We start from the raw sequence: 8,180 nt of genomic DNA, 5'->3' as shown, positions 1-8,180 counted from the left end.
GTGCTCCCTGGGGCATTTGGTGGGCCGCTTTGAGATACAGGAAGCTGGACTAGATGGGCCTATGGCCTGATCCAGCGGGGCTGTTCTTATGTTCTTAACTACAATTCCCAGGAAGCCTTGCAGGTCTTCTTGTTATCTTGTGTGCTCCCTGGGGCATTTGGTGGGCCTCTTTGAGATACAGGAAGCTGAACTAGATGGGCCTATGGCCTGATCCAGTGGGGCTGTTCTTATGTTCTTAACTACAATTCCCAGGAAGCCTTGCAGGTCTTCTTGTTATCTGGTGTGCTCCCTGGGGCATTTGGTGGGCCGCTGTGAGATACAGGAAGCTGGACTAGATGGGCCTATGGCTTGATCCAGCAGGGCTGTTCTTATGTTCTTAAGCTTACTTTATGGGGGGTTATTAATGTCCTGTGGGGGAAGGGATAGAATATTGGAAAACACTCCTTCTTTTATTGTCCTGGCCACTGCTCAGAAGGAGTGTGCTCTGCTTATAAATGCCCTAGTCAGTGACTTCATTGTGCCCCCGTCTTTCCTATCAAAGAGTGGCAACTGTTCAGCCATCAGTTTTGCATTCAACCCAAAAATGTAATATATGATTTCCTACACTGGTCCCTTTATGAAATGTTTAGCTTGCAATAAACATTCAAGAATATCTAGTCCAGGAGTTCCCAAAGTATGTGTCAAGACAGCTCACACTTGCAGGGTCACCACAGGACATGCTCAGTGGCCTCTCCTGTCTGTTCCCCTGGGGGGGCCACCATCTTGGATCTCGGGAGATTTCATGTGATTCAAATGGCAGTGCCCGGCTGAGCTGAGAAGAAGCCGCTGCGGAGACATTGTGACCCAGGTAATTTTGGGAACCACTGGTATGTAGACAGCATGTATGTTCTTGCTCAGTAATGTGTTGCTCAGTATTCTTGCCAATGAGAAAAAAAGGCATTGCTATGACTTGTAAGCAGCGGAAACAGGAGTATCTTGCTTAACTTCCTTCTTTTGCATATGCTCAGCATGAGCAGAATTTCTGCACTTTCCTTGTTCATTACATTTTTGTACCAGTTAGCCATGGCTATAATATTGTCTGGCTTTTGGGGTGGACATTGAATTTCCTGGATTGGGGACAGCTTTGTGGGTACTTTCCAATTATTATTGAATATTACAGAAAGCACATTTTGTGTCATTGAAACTGATAATTTTCAATGAAATGTATTCAATCAGTTGGTTATATTGCCCTAAGCCTCTGTGGAGCCTTATGATGGGATAGAAATCAGCAAGGAAAGATGTGCAATTTTGTACTGACTTACGATGACACCCTAGTGTACTGTTAGCTCCCCCACCAAATGTATCTGCCTATGGCTTTGGCTCTAGCTTTCTCTCATCGTCTTGGGGCTCTGCAATGTGTGCTTTTTCCTGTGTTTACCATAGCCAGATGAGCTCTCAGAACCTCTTATGCTCATGCTTTCCTGTGTCTGAAATTTTGCCAGAACTGTATCGACTAGTTAGCGGTCGGCACTGTAGCAATGATGGCGGGTTTTTGGCAGCCTCTTGTAAAACGGCTAACAAGAGCTATTAAGTGCGAAGAAGTGTCAGCTTACTCCGCAGCCACCTGTTCAGCAAGCCACTGACTTGATAGCAGGTACTCAAGACTCCCTTTCCATATACAAAAGAGCTGAAGCACCAGCGCTCCACAATTACCTTGTTTTATTTCTTCTTGCTGTGTGTTTTTTTCGTAGTTTCCATAGAAAGCAGTTAACACAAAAACAAAAACAAAATCCTGAGTCTGTGGAACTCCTTGTCATGTCTGTGGAACCCCTTGCCACAGGAAGTAGTGATGGCATCTTGCCAAGATGCCTTTAAGAGGGGTTTGGACAAATTCTGGAGGAAAAGTTCATCACGGGTTACAAGTCATGGTAGGTAGGTGCAAGTTAGAAGTAGGCTGCCTCTGATTGCCAGATGCAGGGGAGGGCACCAGGACGCAGGTTGTGTCTGTTGTCTTGTGTGTTCCCTGAAGCATTTGGTGGGCCACAGTGAGATACAGGAAGCTGGATAGATGGGCCCTTGGCCTGATCCAGCGGGGATGTTCTTATGACGTGCCAAGATTAGAGGCCCATCTTCAATGTAGTTGGGGCAGGAGGTCTGGTCTAGAGGGTAGAGCCTCCATTTGCCTGAAGATTAACATCCACAAGGTCGCCAGTTCGAGGCCACTGGCACCGTGCGACCTTGAAGCAGCTGGCAAGCTGCAGCTGAGCTGTTCCATCTGCTCGGAGCGTGGGAGGATGGAGGCCAGAATGTTAAACCAGATTGGAGCGTAACATCTTGAATGTGGTGGTTCTTGAAAGAGAGAACCTTCTTTCAATTTGTAAAAATCCCTGCGTGGATTTAATAAGCCTGCCTGTGTAAACCGCCTTGAATAAAGTCTTGAATAAAGACCAAGAAAGGCGGTATATAAATACTGTATATTATATATTATTATATTATTAGTTAGTTGGTTTGCATCACATTTTGTGCATTAGATATTCCAATTACAGTAATACCTCCTATAGCACTATGGATATGCTCCAGGAAAACAGAGTACTATATGCAACAGCACACGGTACTCATAAAAGCGTTTTAATGTAGCTGTGTTTGTAGAATCGCCACTTTTTAAAACTTTTTACTTAGTAAGCACAGGTGGGACTTTGGTATCCACTGATTTGGAGGTCTGGTCTAGAGGGTAGAGCCTCCGTCTGCCTGAAGATAACATCCACAAGGTCACCAGTTCGAGGCCACCGGCATCATGCAACCTTGAAGCAGCTGACAAGCTGTAGCCGAGCTATTTCCATCTGTTCTGAGCGTGGGAGGATGGAGGCCAGAATGTGAAGCCAGATCGGAATGAAACACCTTGAATGTAGTAGTTCTTGAAAGAAAGAACCTTCTTTGAAATTGTAAAAATCCCTATTTAAATAGGGATTTAGATAAAGCCTGCCTATGTAAACCGCCTTGAATAAAGTCTTGAATAAAGACCAAGAAAGGCGGTATATAAATACCTGTTATTATTAGTACAGTTTGGCTGTACTTGTCATAAGAGGCGACTAAACAGCCACCGGGTAGATGGGACTCGTCAACCTGGGAAGGCAGCTCATCTGAGAGAAGGAAAACTCCGATCCCAAACCTCCACTGCCTTGTGGCTACATCCAGTTATGGAAAAGGCTTCAGGAGTCAACCTCGAGGCAAAATCTGGAGCTGGAGTCCCTGAGACAGTTCATGGCTGAACACAGTCACGTTCTGGCAACTCCTGTGACGCCGCTGGAACCCACCGTATTGGCCTCTGCCTTTCCATTGGACCATTTCAGCAACGTGGAGAGGGGGGATTTGCTGCATGGGTAACAGCCTATCCTCCATACCTACTTTACCCAGGCTTCGCGCACTGGAGAGGACACTCTGTTCCAGAACCACCATTCAGAGCGTGACACCATAGTCTTCCAAGACTGAAGGATGCCAACAAGAGATATTATTATTATTATTATTATTATTATTATTATTATTATTATTATTATTATTATTATTATTATTATTTGGTATCCACTGATTTGACTCACCACTGATACTGAGGTCCACCTTTAAATGCCTTGTAACAATGAAAAAAGCACCAAAATCCCATTTCCTACCTTCCTGCTGTTAAATAATTCATTCCATTAGATTCCATTACTCGTCCCATCTAGTGGCTGAATATGGTATAGCGTCTATACTCATGCATTCTGGGGTGACAATAGAGGAATAAGAAACCTCAAAGTGGGTCTTTAAAGCTATTTTTCCACTGATTTGGTATCCACTGATTATTATTATTTTTAATACACTGGGGATTCCAAAATGGAGCCTGTTGTGTACTACTCACTCAGTTGGAGCCTGCTGTGTAATTTACTACTCCTCCTGCATGGTAGCAGTGGAAGATGTTGAGAGGAGCTGCTCTCAGGAGAATGAACCAGGTTGCAACTTATTCTTGGGAACTGCAGACTTCTTGTTGAAGAAGAAATCTAGAATATGTTGGCCTTGCCCACTGTTTCTTCTCTGAAAGTATTTCCTGGTTAATTTCCTACCAATCCTGCTGCACTAGCCAGAGTTTACTGCTCTCATTGACTGAAAGCTCATCTCAGACCACTGTACTGTTCCTCACTTAACTTTTGAATGGTTTTATGCAGGGCTGGCCTTAGGGCAGTTTGACCAAATTAGACTCTGTGCCTGGAACGGCCCTCCACTGGTGTGGCGAGCGGAGCACCCACAGCTGTTACTTCGCTTTGTAGCTGACACTCCAGCATGGAACGCTTCCATGCCAAGGTGTTGCAAGGAGAGCACGGTGAATGGAGGGAGTATTGTCACTGGATGGCCTTCCCTACCACCTGCCCCTGGCTCCAATTGGCCTGAAACCAGCCTTTCCAGAAGCAGTTGGCGGTGATGCCACCCTCAGGTGCCTTGCTTCTGCTTCTCATCCGGGTGCGTAGAGGGTCCCACAGGGGTGGGGTTCCCCTGCGGAAATATTTTGGATTTAACTCCTCAGCTCCTATGGCCAGCCCTGGCTTTATGGATTCGAATTATACACCAAATGAAGAGCACTGTAAGGAAGCAGCAGAATGGGCGGTATTTCTGCATCAACCTGGCAGGCCATAGAAGCTGGCCTTGGCTTCATTTGTAGTCCCCTGTGAGTAACTCATTCAGTCAAACTAGGGTGCATGCAACGCAATGCCTACATGGCCAAGTAGGTCCCTTTCACATGATCCATCTACTGTGCAAAAGGAGTGGGTAAAGGACCAAATGTTAATTAAAGCTTCCCCTGCCGATGCAACCATGTCACTGAGGCATGTGATGCATCTAATGGGGGGAGCAACTGTTACCCTGCACGTGCCTGATCTCATTTGATCTCAGAAGCTAAGCAGGGTCAGGCCTGGTTAGTACTTGGATGGGAGATCGCCTGGGAATACCGGGTGCTGTAGGCTTATACCATGATCTCGGAAGCTAAGCAGGGTCAGGCCTGGTTAGTACTTGGATGGGAGACCGCCTGGGAATACTGGGTGCTGTAGGCTTATACCATGATCTCGGAAGCTAAGCAGGGTCAGGCCTGGTTAGTACTTGGATGGGAGACCGCCTGGGAATACTGGGTGCTGTAGGCTTGTACCATAGTCTTTCGAGACTGAAGGTTGCCAACCAACAACTAATGGGGGGAGGCATTCCAGAGGCCTCCTTAAAGTAAGGGAACTTTAATTCCCCTATCTGGGGAAGCCTCTGTTACCTGGGTAGCCTCTGCTACCTCAATGGGTCTCCTCGACTCTGTGCCAGCTATTTTCGCTGGCACTGAAATGAAGCCAGTAAGGGAGCAGGAAATAAAGGAGGAGCTCAGGTTACAAGTACCCCCGATTACTGCCCTGTCCCTCCCCTGTTCTGCCTCCCACCCTGCCCAGAATCTCTCTCGCTCTCTCTCTCTCTCTCTCTCTCTCTCTCCCTCTCCCCCCCCCTTGTTCCTTTCACTCCCACCACCAGCTTATCTGTACTGTTGTCAGGAGTCCTCCCTGCTGGTTTGCATGCAATGCCACCAGCCATCTGCGTTGGCAGCATGTCACTTCTGCCAGGGGCTGGCACTTGTGCCAGTGGAACATACATTTTGCCAACTTGGTTGGCTAGGATCAGACTGCCCACTCCATAAGTGGGGATAGCTGCCCACTGCAAAATTAGAGATGGCTTAAGTAGGGCTCAGTTCATATTAAAGGTTTTCTGAATGGTAAAATGCATGACTCAGAAGCTTACTTTTGTGTAAATGCATGTGCTAGGCTGACAATACCACTTTTCCATTGAGCAAACCAATTCTGCTGCTTGAGAGGCCGTTTTAGTGAGAGGAGGACTATCACCAGATAGCACTCTCATACAGACAACTGTACAGTGAAGCATTCTGGGATGTATGTAGCACCCACCAGCTACTCAGGATCAGGGAGCATTCACAGGCATGCTCTATAATATCTGCACGAACAACTCATAACTCAGAATGTACACAAAGCAAGCACAGGGACTTCATCTATGAATAACACACAAGCAACTCATACCAGGGAATAGGGTGTCATTAATGATTCACCGTGTATTTCTGATAATGTTTGCACAGATGAATGCACAGCTCAGTATGTGCAATGAAACCAAAGCTTCTGCGCACATAGACTTCAGCATCGGAATAACGTATAAAGCCTTTCGAAACTTTACAGAGTACAGTGCAGGGGAAAGCATAGATTTGTATATCACACAATTCTATCACTAAAGTGTATGCTTCCTTTACAGTGTTGCTGGGGTGTTCCCCCCCCCCCCGGATAAATAAATAGCTAGGACACAGAGTTATATGGCTCTAACAACCAGGGTCCTGAATGTACTATTACCCTATTGTTTGAGGGACTTTATTTTGAGTGTATATGTAGATATGCATACACAAAGCTTTTGGGTGAAAAACATATAGAACATAAAAATCTAGAACAGGGGTGTTAAACTCATTCCATACAGTGAGCCAAATAGCATTCGTGGCACCTGCTGAGGGCTGGAAGTGACATCATTAAGCAGAAAGTGATGTCATGAATCAGATGGTGGCCAAAAATAAACATTTTGTTCTGCTTATTGTCAGAACTCATTAGCTGTAAATGACCGAAGAGAAAGGATCACTCTTGATCATAGTTTCTAGATTCCGGGGGGGTGGGGGGGGCAACTATCTTGCTGGGACAGTCCAGTTATCACATGGGCTACCCTTTCAATGGCACCACTTTTGCCATCACAAAAGTGGTGCTTCTGCAGAGTTAAAAGTCAGCAGCTAAGAATGCTGCCTCCACAGAAGCGGGGCTGCTGGAAAGGTGGCTGTGGGAGAGCCCAATTATCATGTGGGCCGGATAAAGGTTAGGCTCGCCCAGAACCCTGGCATTGTCTCCCCCTTTCACTCCTCTTGATCTGTCCCTTTTCCCATAGTGTTCCTTGCCTTCTGAGGCCTCCTTCCATCTCTCCCTCCCAGAGACTTGGCAGAAGTGGTGCTGCTGAAACAGCAGCTGTGGGAGAACCCAGTTATCACATAGGCCAGATGCTTCTGCCAGCTTCTGCCAGCTGTATCCAGCCTGCCAGCCTTATATTTGACACTCCTGATCTAGAACCACATGACCTGATCTAGAACCACATGACCACATGACCTAGAACCACAGGACAGAGTGGATAGAGGGATGCTCTTTACACTCTCACACAACACCAGAACCAGGGGACATCCACTCAAATTGAGTGGTGGGAGAGTTAGAACAGACAAGAGAAAATATTTCTTTACTCAGCGTGTGGTTGGTCTGTGGAGCTCCTTGCCACAGGATGTGGTGACGGCATCTGGCCTGGACGCCTTTAAAAGGGGATTGGACAAGTTTCAGGAGGAAAAATCCATTACGGGATACAAGCCATGATGTGTATGCGCAACCTCCTGATTTTAGAAATGGGCTATGTCAGAAGGCCAGATGCAAGGGAGGGCACCAGGATGCAGGTCTCTTGTTATCTGGTGTGCTCCCTGGGGCATTTGGTGGGTCGCTGTGAGATACAGGAAGCTGGACTAGATGGGCCTATGGCCTGATCCAGTGGGGCTGTTCTTATGAACTACAATTCCCAGGATGCCTTGCAGGTCTCTTGTTATCTGGTGTGCTCCCTGGGGCATTTGGTGGGCCGCTGTGAGATACAGGAAGCTGGACTAGATGGGCCTATGGCCTGATCCAGTGGGGCTGTTCTTATGTTCTTAACTACAATTCCCAGAAAGCCTTGTAGGTCTCTTGTTATCTGGTGTGCTCCCTGGGGCATTTGGTGGGCCGCTGTAAGATACAGGAAGCTGAACTAGATGGGCCTATGGCCTGATCCAGTGGGGCTGTTCTTATGTTCTTATGTTATGTTCTTATGACCCCTAGAACAGGCGTCCTGTACTATTGCCTGTGGACTACATCCAGTCCACCAACACATTTTGACCAGTCTTCTGAGCCCAGTGGCATTTCAATTACACACGGCCTCTCCAAGCTACCAGCAATGATTCTTGCATTGCAGCCGCAACGCACAAGACCTTTGCATAACTATCAGTCCAGATGATAAGTGGGTGATTGTCTGATTCCTATTTCCGCAAGAGCTTTATTTTAAAAAGTACACTTTTGATCTCTAAGATCGTACAAGATTCA

General features: G+C 46.7%; 1 pseudogene; it reads left to right on the top strand.

Annotated features, from left to right (window-relative positions):
• The first annotated feature begins 4,850 nt into the window (after window positions 1-4,850).
• Window positions 4,851-4,967, top strand: LOC136662712 (5S ribosomal RNA; annotated as a pseudogene).
• The last annotated feature ends 3,213 nt before the right edge of the window (window positions 4,968-8,180 follow it).

The sequence above is a fragment of the Tiliqua scincoides genome, chromosome 11, assembly GCF_035046505.1.
Source record: "Tiliqua scincoides isolate rTilSci1 chromosome 11, rTilSci1.hap2, whole genome shotgun sequence".
NCBI lineage: Eukaryota > Metazoa > Chordata > Lepidosauria > Squamata > Scincidae > Tiliqua > Tiliqua scincoides.
The sequence above is the reverse complement of the archived record's forward strand: the minus strand, read 5'-3'. Positions and strand labels throughout refer to the sequence as shown.